At 54.3% G+C, this 16,334-nt stretch overlaps 1 protein-coding gene across 8 annotated transcripts in view; it reads left to right on the top strand.

Annotated features, from left to right (window-relative positions):
• IL4R (interleukin 4 receptor) overlaps positions 1 to 16,334 on the top strand; it is a 37,412-nt gene continuing 21,078 nt past the window's right edge. For 2 of the 8 annotated variants that reach the window (XM_040635184.1, XM_040635188.1), the window contains exon 1: positions 3,302 to 4,694. The gene's annotated coding sequence lies outside the window, so the exon portion shown is untranslated. Of the gene's footprint in view, positions 52 to 2,454; positions 2,695 to 3,285; positions 4,695 to 10,004; positions 11,908 to 16,334 lie in introns of those variants that run through there. The other 6 variants (XM_040635189.1, XM_040635190.1, XM_040635182.1 and 3 more) reach the window with 6 other exon arrangements.

The raw sequence follows: 16,334 nt of genomic DNA, 5'->3' as shown, positions 1-16,334 counted from the left end.
ACCCACTTCCCGCTCGGGCGCCGGCGCGGCGAATGGACCCGGGGCGCGCAGGTAGGACGCGGGGCTCGCGCGCGGGGCGGAAGCGGGGGCTCGGCCCGGGGAGGGGCGCGGCCGCCGGCGGGGCCCGGGACGGCGGGGACCTCCGGGGCCGCCCTGACCCCATCGGGGGCCGCCCGGAGCCCGCCCCTCCCCGTCCCTCGAGCGGCGGCCGGCTCGGCCCGGGTCTACGGGGGCAGCGGGCGCGCGGTGCCGGGGACCCCCCTCCCCGGCGCGCCCCCTCAGACTCGTGCTGACCCGGAGACCCCAGCGGAGACGGCACCTCGGGGAGTCGGGGACGTCGCAAGCGTGGGGTCAGGCGGGGCTCGGGCCACGCAGCCCCCTGGTTCCGACGGTCACCCCCTGCCCCGAGCGCAGGAAGTGGGCGAGGACCGGGGTGGGGAGGAGGAGGGGGAGTTCCGAAAACTGAACTTGGTGACCAGGTCGAGTCGTCTGGGGAAACCGGGTCCTGTCGACCCTTTCCCTCCTTATTTGAAATACTGGATGGACCCAGTTATAATAGAGAGCAAATATTTACAGGACTCATTTTGCACAGGTTCTTTCTGGAACTTTGAAAGTATTCTGAGTTAAATCGCAAAACAACCATTTTGGTCGGTGCGATGTGTGGATCAGTCCTTTTTTCAGATGAGGACGCTGAGGCCCCCCGGGCAGTTTAGATAGTTTGCCCTAGGTGACTCCTGCCTGCAAAGTGTGTGGCAGGATTCGAACCCGGGCGGTCTGACGCGGAAGCCTGCTGTCTTCCACCTGTCCACGACATTGGTCAAACTATCCCTTAAAGGAATTATTCAGGGGGTTTTAGTAAAAGACAGATTCCCAGGCTGCCTTCAATGAGATTCCGATTCAGTAAATCCAGGAATCTGCATTTTAAAACACACACACACACACACACACACACACACACAGAGTCTGGATTTCTTAGTTCAAGCAAGACTGAGGACAGGCCAACTCCGTGTCCCTACTGCTAGGATTTGCCGATGGCTCCCGGGCCAGCACTGATCCTGCTAGAGTCCTAACTTCTCCTCTGTTCTTCCCCAGCCCTCTGTGAGGCCCCACCCCTGCAGCTCCTCCCCTAAGGGTGGCCTTTTAGAAGTGTGGGCATCTGCTGGGACATCAGTGCCTTTATTAAAATCCTAAAGTCTGACGGGGAGACTGAGGGTGAGGCATACATTTGTCTAGGGTGTCCCCCACCGTCAGGGCATTCAGAGTCCTGCAAAGGCCCCCAGAGCACTGTTCACCTGCCCCACGGTGGAATGGGAGGCAACCTGTCCTGGCCATCCGCTTGTTCAGTAGCACCCACTGGGCTCCTGCCGGGCATGGCTCCAGTGGTGCTGTGGAGGAGGGAGAAGCCAGACATGGATGGGATGGGAAGGTGGGTCTGGCCACGTTGTGGAAGGAGCGTGGCCCGGTGCACTTCGCCTTGCCTGAGCGCCCCCCCCCAAATCACAATGCAGATTCCTGGGCCCCACCCAGGACCTCCAGAGCCAAATTCAGAGGAAGGCCATGGGAAAGGAGCGAGGAGGAAGAACGGCTAGTGAGTCAGTCACCCTGGCTACCATACGACAAGTTACCAGCAGGTCTGGGATGACCTGAGGATTTCCAGATTCTGGGCAGTGGCTCAGTAACTGAGTCACTTATACAGCACAATCCCAGGGGTGCAGAAAAGCCAGGCGGGGCAGGGAGGTGGTCCCCAGAGGCAGTCAGTTTCCTGCTGTTCTGATTTAGAAAGGAGCTGAAATGCCCCGTCAAAGAAGTGAGGAGTGAGCCTGTCCTGGACCCCTCCTCTCCCTACATCACTACCCCTCTACCCCCAGGACAGAGGAGAGAGTTTGGGGTCAGCTGGCCCACTGCCCTCTGCTGCCTTAGATGGCACCTGGGAGCGAGGCAAGACAGAAGCTCCCCCGCCCCCCACCCCCGGGTGCTTCACATTCGTCAAGTTGGACTATATGAGGCTTGAGGGCATCACGTTTTTTGAAGATACTTGACACAATTTCCAACACGTACATCGCAACACATGTCCATGCCTCTTTTTGCCCGTTAAGAAGTACAGCTTGGAGGTTAAGATCATGGACTCTGGAGCCAGATTGCCCAGGTTCAAACGCTGGATTTACAATTTACTAATTTCTCAGGACCTCGGTCTCCCCATTTGTGAAATGACAGTGACTACTTTATACCACTGTAGTGATGATTCAGTGAACGATTAACTGTCAAGCATCTAGAACCGTGCTTGGCCCTGAGCGAACACTGTGTGTTTGTTAAGTAAATAAATGAACCCCATTGGATGGGATTTAATCTACCCATTTTGCCAGGGAAGAAGCCGACCCAGGGATGTGTGCAGTGACCTTGGTGGAGGCGGTATATCTAGGAGTGACAGGGATTTGAATCTGCTTTTCTTCCCAGCCTGCGTTCCTTCCCACTGTGCCAGTTCGCTCGGGTTGCCAGGGGGGACATCTTTCTGAGCATTCCTCGTGGCCGGAGACCTGGCCGGTCGCTTCTGGCCAGAATGACCTTGGCTAGTCTGGAAGAGAGGCCAGTGGCTTGCCTGCACGTCGTTTGAACTTGCCCTCGCAAGAGTGTGGACCAGAAGCCCAGCGGGGACTGAAGGGTCTTGCGGTGGCCGGGGCATCCCGCATCACACAGGTCGTGTCCCTGATGTGACTTCCAGGAAGTCGCTACTTCTCTGAGCCTGAGGCAGAGAGAAGAGCACAGGCTTGCAGACGGGGGGGCCCTGGGTTCAAATTTAGACCTTGCTATTTCCTATCTGTGTGATCTTGAGCAAGTTGCTGAACCTCTCTAAGCCTCAGTTTGCTTGTCACTAAAATGGGTATTTTCATAGGCACCTTGCCCGTGGCTCAGATAGCTCTTTCTCTTCTTCTTAGGACAATCAGTCCTCCATACCCAGCCGCTGGGTGTTCATTTCTTTGAGTATTTATCAATCACCTGTACGTTCCAGGAGCTCCCGGTAGAGCCGTGGACGAAGTCTTTGTTCTCCTGGAGTTTCAGTTCTAGTTGAGAAGACAGACAATACACAAGCAAATAAATAGAGACAGATCTGCCCCCCGCCCCCCGATTTCTAATGCTGAAGTCTGCAGGCTCTGGAAACCGAAAGTTTTTCCGTAACCTGATGGGAAGCAAGACCTGGGGTGAACGAATCACGAGGCACTTTGGTGTGTTCGTTTATATTCCCTGACGCGAATGCTTGTGTGTCTCGATGCAGAGGAATTCATGGGATCAATCCAGGGAGTGCTGGACACACTGGGGGGGAGGGGAGGGTGGTTATGTCAGGTGGCATTTTATACCAGATGACCCTTCTATAATCTGAGTTTCTGTGAATCCTGAGACCCGCCTGGCCCCCCGGATTTCACACAGGAGAACAGGGACCTGTGGTAACCCGTCAGGACTAGGAGGGAAAGGAAAGCAGGAGGAGAGTGGACTCTGGGGGAGCCTCTGTGAGGAGGGACGTTTAGGAAGTCGAGGGGCAGGGGTCTGGGGAAGAACGGGCCAGGTGGCGGGAACCACAGGGAAGGTCTCGTCCACCCCACCAACCCCACTTCCTAGCCCGTGGCTTATCCCTGGCCCTGGGCGCACAGATCTGTCGAAGCACGCATGTGTTTGCCTTTCCAAGAAGTGGCCATGCCTCTGAGATTTCAGGTTTGGCTCCGACTGACTCATTCTCGCCCTTGGGGCCTGCATGGCCTTCTCGAGGTTACTTTAGAGATCCACGGGCTTCGCTCAAGCAGGCCTGGGCGCCGACTCATTGGAGCTGGATCTAGTCCCCCCACTCCTCCCCGCCACAGGGAGAGGACATGCGTCCATGTAAGGGGAAGAGAGCTTGGCCCCCTGAGTTTGGTGGAACACTTCCTAAAGGGGAAGGACTTAGTTCTGAGCAGCAGGTTTATAAAGGGACTGACTGCGCCCCTTAAAGTAACGGGTACCCACATGTCTTGAGTGTCAGCACCAGGCTTACACTCACTCAGCGAACATGTTAGGGACAGGGGACACAGCAGTGACACAGAAGCAAGAGCCCTCTTGGAGTGGACAGTCTAGTGGGGGGGGGTGACTTTTGAGCTGAGACCCGAGGTGAAAGGACATGTGGATATCCCGGGAAATGAGAGTGATTCCCACAGAGGCAACAGCACGTGCAAAGGCCCTGAGGTGGGAACAAGCTTGGTGTGTCCGACCCCCGAGGAAACTGCTGTGGTCGGATGGAATTGAGCAAGGCAGAGGTCAGGGAGGTAAAACAGGAACCAGAGGCCTGCAAACCTCTCATTCACCTTGTAAAATAAGCTTACAGAGTAGGAACTGCTCTCATCCAGACTTTACAGATGAAGAAACAGGCACAGGATCGTTGAGTAACTCGTCCGGGGCCACACAGGGGGCAGAGCACGGCTGCGAACCCGGCAGCTCCAGCATCCTCGGGCTTTACCGCGGTGTTTGAACACATCGCGTGGGTGTGGGCAGGCCAGGATGGTGTTGCAGATGACCCAGTTGTTGTATGCATCATTTTACAGGTCATTTTACCAACGAGCGCCTTCCCGGCCACAGACAGCGGAGACACAGCAAAGCACGGGTGGAGGGGGCGGTTGTGGAAGAGGGTGCATGGAGGCCCCTCTCCATTTCACGCACTGAGCTGGGTGAAGGTGGGTAGATGAGAGGGCACCTCCCCTTTTCCCTGAGGAGGAAACTGAGGCTCAGGGTGGGGACTGGTCGGAGTGACAAAACTCCAAAGAGGCAGAGTCTGGGTTCAACCCCGAGGCTGCTGAGCCGGGAGCCTGTGCATTGAACGGCTGTTCTGAGCCAGCCCGCCCAAGCAGGAGCGTCTAAAAGGACTACCTTTCTTGGTCCGAAGTGAGGGAGTACAGTCACCAGCAGCCATTTTGGAGAACCGATGTAGCCCTGAGGTTTTCCTGGGCCAGGAGAGGGTTCTGCCTTTTAGAAAGAGGAAACGGAACTTTTCTGGAGAGGAAAGACACCAGATCTCTGGACAGGCAGCCCTCCAAGCCCATGGAGCCGCAGCCTCTTAACAGTCTTACATCTGGAGATGGACAGTAGGCCTTCCAGAAGCCACATTTTCACAGCTGGACAGCTCTAACGGGGAGAAAATCTTTCCTGAGATTTAGCCAAATGAACTTTCCAGTAGCAGTCACGTTCTGGCTCTGGTTCTGCCCCTTGGAAGTTGTAAACCATCTCCCTCCAACCTGAGCCCTGTATTTCTCTTACCCGGAATATATAGTCATAGTTCTTTCGGTCATTCTCCCTGACTCAGGGAATTGTAAAGAATTCAGTCTGGCTTTAGACATGATGCAGTTGGTCAAAGTCAAACCCATTGCCTACACACACACACACACACACACACACACACACACACACCCCGGCAAAGCCTACCCAGTCACGGGGGAGGGAGACTATCACCTCCTTGGATTTGGAGCCCATACCTCTGTTGATACAACCTGTAGTCATGTTTCTGTGTGGCCTCATCCCCCTTTGAGTTCACATTGGGCTTGCCAGCTAAAACCTCCAGATCTCTGTTCTGCATTGCTGTCCATCAAAGTTTCTTCCGTTCTGAGACTCCTTCTTTGAGGCTAACATTTGTTTTCAGGCTTTCTTGTTTTCTAGTAAATCTGCTTCAGGCTAAGTGGCTACAATTTTTTTTTCTCTTTTTGCTCCTTTGGCTTCATTCCATGGGTCTTATTATACAATGTCATTCACTGCTAAAATAACTTATAATTTACCTTTTGATTACAGGTATTATGCACTTCAAACTTTTTTTAAGATGCATGGATTTTTTTAAAGTTATCTTTGTATTGTTGGAGTCTAAATTTATTGCATTGTGGTCAATATTTATGGCTTGTGTGATATCAATGATGGAGAATTTGTTGAGATCCTTGTAAGATTCCTCTGGTCAGTTTTTCTGTATGTTCTTCTTGTATTTGAAAGGATGTGTATTTTCCGGTGGGTGTAAAGTTTTAGAAATCTATGAGATCAGACTTGATCATTACATCATTCATATTTTCTGTTTTTGTGTGTTTTTCTCTATCTGATTTATCTCCCACTCTGATAGAGGATCTGTTCATTTCTCCTTGACCTTTTCTTGTTTTTTGTTTTGTTTTGGTTTTGGTTTTGCCTTATTTTTAAAGCCATATTGTTCGGTGCATATAAATAGAATATATGAGTAGAAAGAGGTTCATGATTTTTATACCCCCTTGGTGAATTGCTCCTTTCATCATGAAACAGCCACCTTTCTCTCTTTTATACTTTGTTGCCCTTGAATTTCATTTTATTCAGTATTCATCTTCCTATTCCTGTTCTCTTTGTGTGCATTTTTCGTGACTTTTCTTTGACCCTAGTCTTCGAGCCACATAAATTGAAAAAAAAAAACAAAAAACAAACAATGTACATCTCCGTCTCAGCTCAGCAGCCCACTTGCTCTGTAACCTGGGGCAAGTCCTTTTGCCTGTTTGGGTCTTATTTTTGACATCCATAAAATGGGGCTATAACTCACCTTGCCTCTCCTCGCCAGTTCCCGTGAAAATAGCTAGAATCGTGGATAGGAAAGGTGCTGCCGACATCCTTGTGTGCGGGTTAGTCACTGGGAGTGAGTACGGGCTGGCGTTCCAGGCAGTGAGGAGGGCGTGAGCGGAGGAGGACCTGGAGGGGGGACCGCACCCAGGGGTGAAGGTCAACTTTACTGCGGCCGCCCCTGGTCGGCTGCCTCCTCTGTTCGCACAGATGCATGAGTAAGACACAGTCTCTGGCCTGGAGGAACTTCCAGTCTGGAAAAGGAGAGGAAAGAAGGCAAAGCTCACTACCCCTGAGACTGGCGGGGATGTTGGGACGGAGGCACAGCCAGGGGAAGGGCTGAGGGAAGAGCAGGGCTTGAGCAGCGGTGTCCCGTGGGGTGGGCACTGAGAGGGGAGACTGTGGCCCGTTTGGGGACAGGTGGAGCGGGACTGGGAGAGGGCAGGGTTGGCAGGGGCGCGTCCTGTTCCGTGAAGGAGGAAGGCAGGGGGCTTGCAGAATTTTGAGGATCCCCCCCTTGACCCCGAGTTGCTGCTCAGCCACAAAGAACAGGCGTGGGGGGGGTGTCTCCAGCCCCTCTCCCTTCTCATCACCATGACAACCACATCCCGTAGCGAGCAAGAGGTAATAGGGACAGAGGGCAGGGGATGTTTGCCTTTGGGGGTGCTGGTGCCCAGGGAAGCTGCGGGGTCCCACCTGTTGCTGCTTGCGCATCTTGATGGTGGCGTCTCGGGACACCCACACACCCCAGAGGACATCAGCGGGTGGTCGGAAGCCAAAGGGGGGCCACAAATGGGCGGCGTGGGTTTTGAAACTGGAACTGTTTTCCAAATTTTAAAAATCAGGAAAATCGGTGTAAAAATCTGGATTTCTAGCTTCTCTTTGAAACGTCGAAAGACCTAGCAGTGCCCAGGCCTTCGCGGATGTGGCAAAGAGCAGCTGAGTGGAGTGGCGGCTGCCCCTTGGGACTGGCCCTGGGCCCACTGCGCTGTCCTGTGTCATGTCATATGGGTCTGTCATTGTCATGTGTCTGAGTTCCCTTAGATCCTGGAGTCGACTCTGGGGTGGGGGGTAGCTATGAGCAGTGAGAGCAGAGGCAGGTGCTTAGAGGGTCAGTGGCCCCAGGAAAGGCCGAGGGGGGCTGGAAGTGCTGTCCGGCCCTGAGCCCGGAGGCCGCAGCCTCTCTCCTCCTTCTCTCTTCCTTCTTTCCCCCTTTCCTCCTTAGCGCGGCTTCTGTGCACACGGGCGTACAGCTTTGTGCTTTTTCCCGACGTGTGCACATGTGTTTAGAACGCAGCCTAGAAACAGAGCTTGACCAGGGCCCCAGAAGCTTCCCTCCTGCTCCCCCACCCCCCGCCAGGGACACTTTCCCTGACTTCTGACCCCAAGATCGGTTTGTCTCCTTTGGAACTTCTCATAAATGCGGTCGATTTGCCCTTTGGAGCCCAGCTTCCTTCTTTCCTCCCTTCCGTGTGCCCCTGTGAGACCTGACCGTGGCTGTCATGGGCACCGGCATGTACTCAGGGTCTCAGAGCCTTTGCCTCGTGCTTGGAGGTGACCTTTTGCCACCTGCTCCATCCCCGCTGTCCCAGGGCCTCTTCCGCCCCGCCATCGTCTCCTTGTCGCCTTACACCACCATGAGGCAAGTGGTCCTGCCCTCACTTCACAGATAAGGAGACGGAGGCCCTGAGAGGACCCCCAGCTTGCCAAGGCCTGTCAGACCGTCAGGCCCAGAGTTAGGCTTTTGTGTCTCCGATGTTCCAGGATCCCTGCCCATGTGAGTAGCCCCACACGTTCGTGTGTCCCTGACCATGCCAGGAATAATATGGGGGGGCGGAGGACAACAGGAACTGCTCCAGGGAGAGACCCCTCTCCCCAGTGCCCGTCTGCGGACAGAAAGTGAACAGGGAGCTCTTCCCTGTGCAGACCTGGTTGGCCCGGCTTTGGGTTAGCCCGGGGGGCAAAGTCCTGGTCACTGTTGAGACAAGTTCACAGATGACGGCTGGGCAAACAGGGCCAGAAGGCACATTCTAGCCCAGTCGGCTTCCTGCCTTGTCACCTTGGGTGATTTCGGAATGCCTCTGAGCCTCGGTTTCCCACTCTGCAGGGGCAGTGTTGGACCACATCTTCTACGTGGGGCTTGCCATGAGGGACAAACAGATGTGCCCAGAAGGAGTGAGCTGGTGCCAGGCTCTGGACCGCAGACTCCAGGGCCAGAAGGTCTGGGTTCAAATCCAGGCCCCCCGCTTACTAACTATGCGTCATTAGGCCGGTTGCTGAACCTCCGGGCCTCAGTTTCCCCGTGTCTGCGGTGGGGATGATACTGCCCCGGCCACATTCTTTGGGTTGATGTCAGGGTTAAGCGAGTCGGTGAAGTTCAAGTGCAGAGCAGAGTCTGGTGTGACCGAGACTGAGGCCGGTCAGTCTGGGAGGTGGGGGTGGAAGCCACGGGCAGAGGGGCCCAGGGCACGGTCTCTAATGGCTGGAGGACCTGGGTACATGCAGGGGCATTCATGGCGACCTTGGCAGACCTCAGGAAGCAGGCCTGCTGGGAGCCACGACTCTCACTAAGACAGCCGAAATCTAATCAGTGTCCCAGGGCCGAGCCCATAATCATGGTAATGCCCCAGTTACCAGCTCTCTGCGGTCAGTTTCCCGGGTGGCCAAGTTCAGGGCCTGCACTGAGGAATCTAAGGACGTTTTGAGCCAGAATTGGTCTGTTTATCTGGCTGTGAGAGGTGGGTCATTCCAGCTCGGGGGGCTGTGTCTCCCTCCGTCTTCATCAGGGGTGGCTGCCCAGGCTCCCTGCAGTCAGCAAATACCCCTGGCCCCTCCGCTGTGTGCTGAGCGCTGTACTAGGCCCTGGGGCCCCAGCAGCCAACAGGGTGGACACAGCCTCCGGCGTCGTGGGCGCTGGCGTCCTGGGGGGCCCTTGGACAGTGCTCAGCACGGTGTGCCTGTGGTAAGCCGCAAGGACTAAGTGCTGAGTGGAGAAATGGGCTTGCAAGTGACAGGGATCAGCTGCTGCTTTGGACCACGTGGTGTCCGGGTGCTCGGCTCGCTCAGGCTCCACCTCCTCCGGGGCCTCGGGGACCTTCTGAAGCTAGGTGTGGCTTCCAGCTCCTCCGTGGGGCCTCCCCGCCTCGGCAGGGTTCCCACTGGCAGCTTGGACTCCATGTAGGTATGGCCAACATGGGTGTCCACGGTGCCATAAAGTGGCCAGCGTGTCCCCAAGACGGTAGCCCCTCCAGCCCTGTCCCGTGGAGGAGGTCCGGGCTCCAGTGCCCTCCTGGCCCTCTCAGGCAAGGCTCTATCTCTCTCTGCACAGCCCCCTCGGCCTCAGACACAGCTGAGGACCCTCAGGCCCGTCTTTAGCCTGAGCCTTCCTTCTGAGCTCCAGGCCAGTGGAACGTACTGCCTCTCGGACGCCCCCCAGGGGCCCACCACCTGCTTGGACTCACCGTGTCCATAACGTGGCGTGGCACGTGATCTTCCTGGCCCCACTGCCGGCCATCAGCAGGGTCACCATCTCTGCCTTCCACACAGGGCTGAGTCTGCCCCTCTCGTCCAGCAGCACCTGCCCTCCTAACCCAGCCACCTCGGTCTCGAACCCACAGCGCTTCCCCACGCACGAGCTGGAGTGGACTTTCTGGCAGGGGTACCTGCTTCCCCTCTCCTGCTTAACAGCCTTCAGTGGCTCCCCACTGCCCTGGGGACAGACGGAGTCTGAAGCATGTACTGTGCCTGCTTGACCTCTCCTTTCTCTCCATCGCTGCAGCCCAGGGCCTGCCTTGTGGGGTAGGGCCGCGCCCTCCCTTCTCCCTGGCCATTCCCGCATTCCTTGTTCTCCCTTCCTCCTACCTTTCCCTCTCCTAAGACTCATCAGGACTGACAATGGCTTATTATTGTAGTCCCCTCAGAGGAAGGGTTTAAAGCATCTAGAACAGTGCCTGGCCCTAAGGGAGTGCTATGTAAGTGTAGAAACAAGAATAAAATAGAAGACACATGGTCGTTTATTGAGGGGGGTGGAGGGGAGCTCTGGGCCAGGCGTGGTGTTCTGCTTACAGAGGATGAGACGTTGCCTGTCCTCATGAGCCCACAGCGCCTCCCACACACTCACCCCTGCCCTCTCCTGGGGAGTTCTCGTTCGTTCCTGCAGGGACGCCTGGCCCTCAAGGACCAGCATGGATCTTCCCCAAACAGTCTCTTACCTTTCCTGATGCTCCTTCCCACAGCCTCCCTGCCCCTCGCAGGCCTCTTTCTCACACGGGGCCCTCCCACACCCCACAGCATCCTGCCACACGGCACCTCCAGCCTTCTGGTGGGTTGGGAACAAACGAGGGTCCTGCTCAACTCCTATTCATTCTCTTCCCAAAGTCCATTCTGTCAGCGAATCTTGTTGGCTCTGCCTTCAGCCCGTCTAGAAGTCAGCCCATTCTTGCTGTCCCTTCCCAGCACCTGCTGCCTGGACTTCACCGGTCGCTGCTTCTGCCCTTGACCCCACGGTCCTTTCAGACCACACAACCAGAGGGATGGTTTGAAAAGTCTCATAGGGTCACATCTCTGCTCCAAAACCTCCAGTAACTTCTCTTTTCAAGTGTGTGTCAAAGGGAAGGAGGAAGAAATGAATGAATGAATGAGTGAATGAATGAATGGCTTTTCCCACGTCTGTAGTTGCTGGCACATAGTAGGCACTCAGGAAACACAGCAAGAACACACGTGGGCGCGGGCAAGTGGGCGAGGAGTGGGAGCGCACAGTAGGTCCACAGGAGTCTGCTGGACTCTGCTGGCCGAGGCTGCTGATTCTCGCCCCCAGTAGGAGTAGGACCAGCTGGCCGCCACCCCTCCCCTCCACTCGCTGGGCTGCGAGCCGAGGAGGCAGAGGCCAGGCCATGTTGGGGCCCTGGCCTGGCCTGCATCACCAGCTGGGTGGGGCTGCTGACGCGGCTGCCAGTTCTGGGAACCCCAGCCGGGCAGCAGTTCTGGGAAGGCTGCTGCTCCGGGGAGAAGTGTGTCCCTGGCCCCCCGCCAGGGCGGCCCAGCTGTCCCGGAGGACAGAGGAAGCTCCAGGCCGGCTTCAGACTGGAGTTTCAGGGTCCAGCAGCTCCCCAGGGAGGCCACCCGGAGCCCCTGCTGTCACTGGCTTCCTCTTCACGTGCGCTTGTCATGGGACTGGCTGCATCCTGTCTGCCCATCCAGCCCCCCTTCAAGCCGGTTTGCGGTCAAGAGAGGGAAGAGGAGCGGGGCCCAGGAAGAGCCTCACGGTCACCTCCCGACCGCTGCTGGCCTCTGACATTTCAAGACTCGCCACTCACGTCCTCCCAAATAAAAACAGTAAGTGAAGAGCACCTCACGGCCTGCAGGAGGGTTTTCCCATGTCTCTCTGGCTCAGACTTTCGCTGGTCGCTACTTCCTCCCTCCCTGACCTTGAATTTGTCGCATGCCGTCTCTAGACCTCAGTTCTGGCCCATAGCACCACATGCCAGGATGGCAGGCAGAGGCTGCATTTCAAAAGGAGCAAAATCAGTGGCCAGGCACGTGGGATCTGGAGTGAGGCTGCCTGGGTTCAAATCCTACCCGTGCAACCTCTCTGTGCCTCAGTCTCCTCATCTGTAAAATGGGGGTTTTAATGGCACCTGCCTCATAGAGTTGTGTGCATAGCAATTACCATAAGCAGAAGCTTGGTACCCCATGTTTAAAAACAGATTCTAGAATTTGCTATTCTTGAGTTTTACCCAATCACGCATTTAATAGATGTTTCTGGAACACACACTATGCATGTGTTAGGCACTGTTTGGGTCCTGGGGACAAAGCAATGGCTGTAAATCCCAGCTGTCCTTTGGCTTGGGGCTGTGTTCTCATGGCGGGGAGACAAACAGCACATACATAGACAAATAATTTAAATGTGATGCGCGATCTTTGATACTCCCGACGTCAGGAAGTAGCCGCAGAACGAGAGGGGCTGTTTCATATTTTGCCAAGATGGAATACTTTTTTGGGTGAATTACTTAGGTCCTTTGCCTATTTTTCTTAAAGGGATGTTTGTCTTACTAATTTGTAAGACCTCTTTATATATGAAGACCATTAACCCTTTGCAGTATAGATTGCTATCTTCTGGTCTTTGCTTGCTTTTTTCTTTTTCTTTCTTTTTTTTTTTTTAAATGGTGTATTTTGACCCGGGGAAGTTGCAAACATTTTTGCAGTCGGATCCTTCAATCTTTGCCATCTACATCCTGAAATAAAATAAACATTCACACGTGTAACCTCAGCGATATGATTAGAGATGGCGATAAGTATATGACAGAAATAAACAGGGTGCTGTGAGAAGCAGTAACAGAGGGAACCCTTATTAGGTGGGCTTTCTGGGTGGAAAGGCTCTGGGCGTGTCAAGGTGCTCAGAGGCCAGTGGGATCAAAGACTTGTAGGGTCGGGGAGGCGTAGGAGGGAATGGTGGACGTGTGGCAGGAGCCAGATCATCAGGGGACTTTAGGGGTTTTTTGTGTGTTTTTGTTGGGTTTGGGTTTTGCATTTTCTTACACTTTTTATTTTAAGAGAATTGTAGACTCACTGAAAGTCATAAGAAATGATAGAGGCAGGTTCCCCCAAGAGTACCCTCTTACGGAACCGCAGTACGATACCCCCACCGGGATAGCGGCCCTGGGATCATCCACGGAGCTCGTTCAAAAGGCGCCTGTTCTACTCGCACGCGTTCGCGCCCGTGCGTGTTTGTGCGCATGTGCGTGCGTCATTCTGCGCAGTTTTATCACACGCTCAGGTTTGTGTCTCCCGCGCAGCAATTGCGATGCCGGGAGCCGCGTGTTGCCTTTTATAGCCACGCGGACCTCCCTTCCTACCCGCCAACCGTGAATCTGTTCTCCATGTCTATAATTTTGTCATTTCAAGAATGTTACATAAATGGAATCACACAGTGCGCGCCCCTTTGGATTGGCTGTTCGCACTCTCGGGCTTGGATTTTATTCCGAGTCGGAGACGCTCCTCCTGGTTGGGCCGTGAAGTGCAGGCATCTCTCTTTGTGCCCCTGGGTGAAGACACCCTTTGGGAGCCAGAGGCCAATGAAGGGCATGAGCAGGGAGTTCGTGGCCTGGTTGGCGATTTTTAAATGACTCTGCCTGCAGCGCGGAGAAGAAATGAAGTGAGTCATGTCTGCAGGAACCCCTAACTTCCCCCCTGCCCGGCCTGTCATTCTTTCAGCCCCAAACTGAGCTTTTGGAAAATCTTGTCACCGTTCACGCTCTTAAAAACTGCTCATTGCCTAGAAGGGGGGCTTTGACCTGGAGTCCTTTCTTTGGCTACGGAGAGATCTATAAACCCCTAAAATGGAATGCAAAATTTAATGGGTGCGCTTTTCTAGAAGGAGGGTTTGGAGTTTGCATCAGATATTCAGATGGATCCGTGATCTCCAAAACACTAAGGACTGTGGCTTCTAGACAGAGATAGGGGTTGAGAGAGAGCCTGTAGGGTGTAGGGGGGAGAGTCTTTCGGCAAAGCCTTTCTAGGCCCTCTGGGATTTTCAGGTCCTCTCTGTGTATCCTCTAGCCAAGCTTCATTCAGATCAGCAGGGTTTCTTCCAAAGGGATGCACGGGCGTGATTGGGCACTGTCACCTCCCTTGTCCTGGCTCTCATATCTCTGTTAATATGACTTTCACTGGGTTTTTTTGTCTGATTTTTTAAGCTGCTGCCTCACCTCTGGCTTATGGGGAGTTGGTAGACAACAAAAGCCCTAGGTCTTTCCTGCTGTTCCTGGTCCTGTGCTGGGGCAGCTGGTATTTGAAATTGACAAGCAGGAGGGCCAGCTCTTCCGGGCTTATTTCATTCATCAAGTTGGGTTCATTCTGTGGTTCGAGGAGAAGGTGAAGACACTGATGTATTGGAATGCACTTTGGGCTCAGAAGCCTCACTCTCTCCTCTTGCCAGCTGTGGGACCTGACGGGCAAGTTCCTTGACCTCTCTGGCCTCAGTTCCCCCAGGTGGAAAGTGGGACTAACAGGCCATCCTGCAGGGTGCTTGGGCAGATTCAATAAGGTCATGCTCCTACTGCGCTTTGCTAAGTGCCAAGCACCATGTAAGTACTTGACAGGCGGGATTTTGTTTACATGAATCTTTGGCTCAACCTAAGAAAACGGTTTCCAGTCGTTAGTTCTGCTCAGCCGAGACCTGGAGATGAGCGTCTGTGGAGGAGGGGAACAGACGCTGGACTCCAGCCTGTCAGAGAGAGAGAATGTGCAGGGCATCACTGTTTGGGTTGGCAGTAGAGCCAGGGGCTGCCTGCCAACTCAACAGGTCAGGAATCCCATGATTGAGAGTGTGACCTTGAAATTATTTTCTCTTGTCATATGCATGACCCACACACTTGGTAATTATTCTTTTTATTTCTTCCATTTATCTGTGTCTTTGTCCTCCATCCCTATGATATTCACGGAGGCTCTCCCATTACTGCACGTTGTGGGCCGTGATTTCCCCTGAAGACAGCACCTGCTTGTCCGTGAAGCCAGCTGGCGTGTGCGTGTGTGTGTGCGTGCACGTGCACGCACGTGGTTATGGGCATACGCGAGTGCATATTTGGTTGTGCCCTCTGAAACAGATCGAATTCAGCAACCCTGACTGCTGTAGATGTGACGGTTTAGTCTCCCCTGCCTGGGTGGCTTGACTTTATCATAAAAGCCCTTCTGCTGTGTGACCTTGTACGTGTTATTTTGCCCTCTCTGTTTCTCTTTATTCAGAATCGGAGCTAAGGTGACACCTTTGCCATTTCTGCCGCAGGATGCTGTGGGCATGTGTGAACCTGTCAGTGGAAAAGTTACCGGGACTTTGTAGAGAGAGGACACCAGCGTCCTGGGTCCGACACCACATTCCCACCCTTTCTTCCTTGCTCTTCACTGGGACTCCTCAAGGGAAGCGAGTCGGGGCTTTGCGCAGGTCCCGAGTGCTCCCTGGGGAGAGTTTCTGGTCCCGTGCTGAGCGTATTAGCGGCCCCACATCATGTCCAAGGTGATATTCACAAGCACTAACTGAACAGGTGCTCTGCGCCAGGTAGCCTGTGGGGACTAGGAAGCCAGCAGTGAACAAGACAAAGGCTGGCTCTTGGGATGACAGACAATTGGAAGAGAGCAGCCCTCCCACACTGTCCTCGCCTTTTGCCCCCACACCCCACCCCACCTGCTGGCATGTTTTGAAGAACACAGGCCAGTTCTTTTCTAGACTGCCCCTTGGTTGGGTTTGACGCTTCCTTGCAATCTGTGCACTTGGGGCAGGAACACCAGAGAAGCAATGCTGTGTTCTCAGGGGATAGTTTCAGAAAGCTCCTGACCTTGATTTGTTCCGTTCCTGACGACCGGTGAAGGCGGTACCTGCCAGGTTTCTGGATGGAAAGTTATATACGATTATATTTCTCTATAAAGTATTGTGTGTAAAGTATCGAAAGTTCTTAAGTTAGTAAGTATTTTCACTCCTCAATTAATAAGCAATACAGGTCTTGGGGGGAGGTACTTAGAGGCTGCCATGGAGACATGGAACTGCCCCCTTCCCCCCACTTGTTGATCTAAAGCAGAACAGACTCGTGCGTACTGTTTAACTCCAAGGGTTACAATCGGTTACTATATATTTATTGCGTTGCTTCAGTTATGCCCGTTTGAGCCAATGGACCCTGTTTAGCTGTGGCCGAGTCCCCACTGTTCCCGGGTGCGTCCTTACTTCTGACACAAGGATTCCAGGCTTATCGTGCACTTTGCCTGCTCCTGGG

The sequence above is a fragment of the Ursus maritimus genome, unplaced genomic scaffold (assembly GCF_017311325.1).
Source record: "Ursus maritimus isolate PB19 unplaced genomic scaffold, ASM1731132v1 scaffold_2, whole genome shotgun sequence".
NCBI lineage: Eukaryota > Metazoa > Chordata > Mammalia > Carnivora > Ursidae > Ursus > Ursus maritimus.
This window is presented reverse-complemented; position numbering and strand designations above follow the sequence as displayed.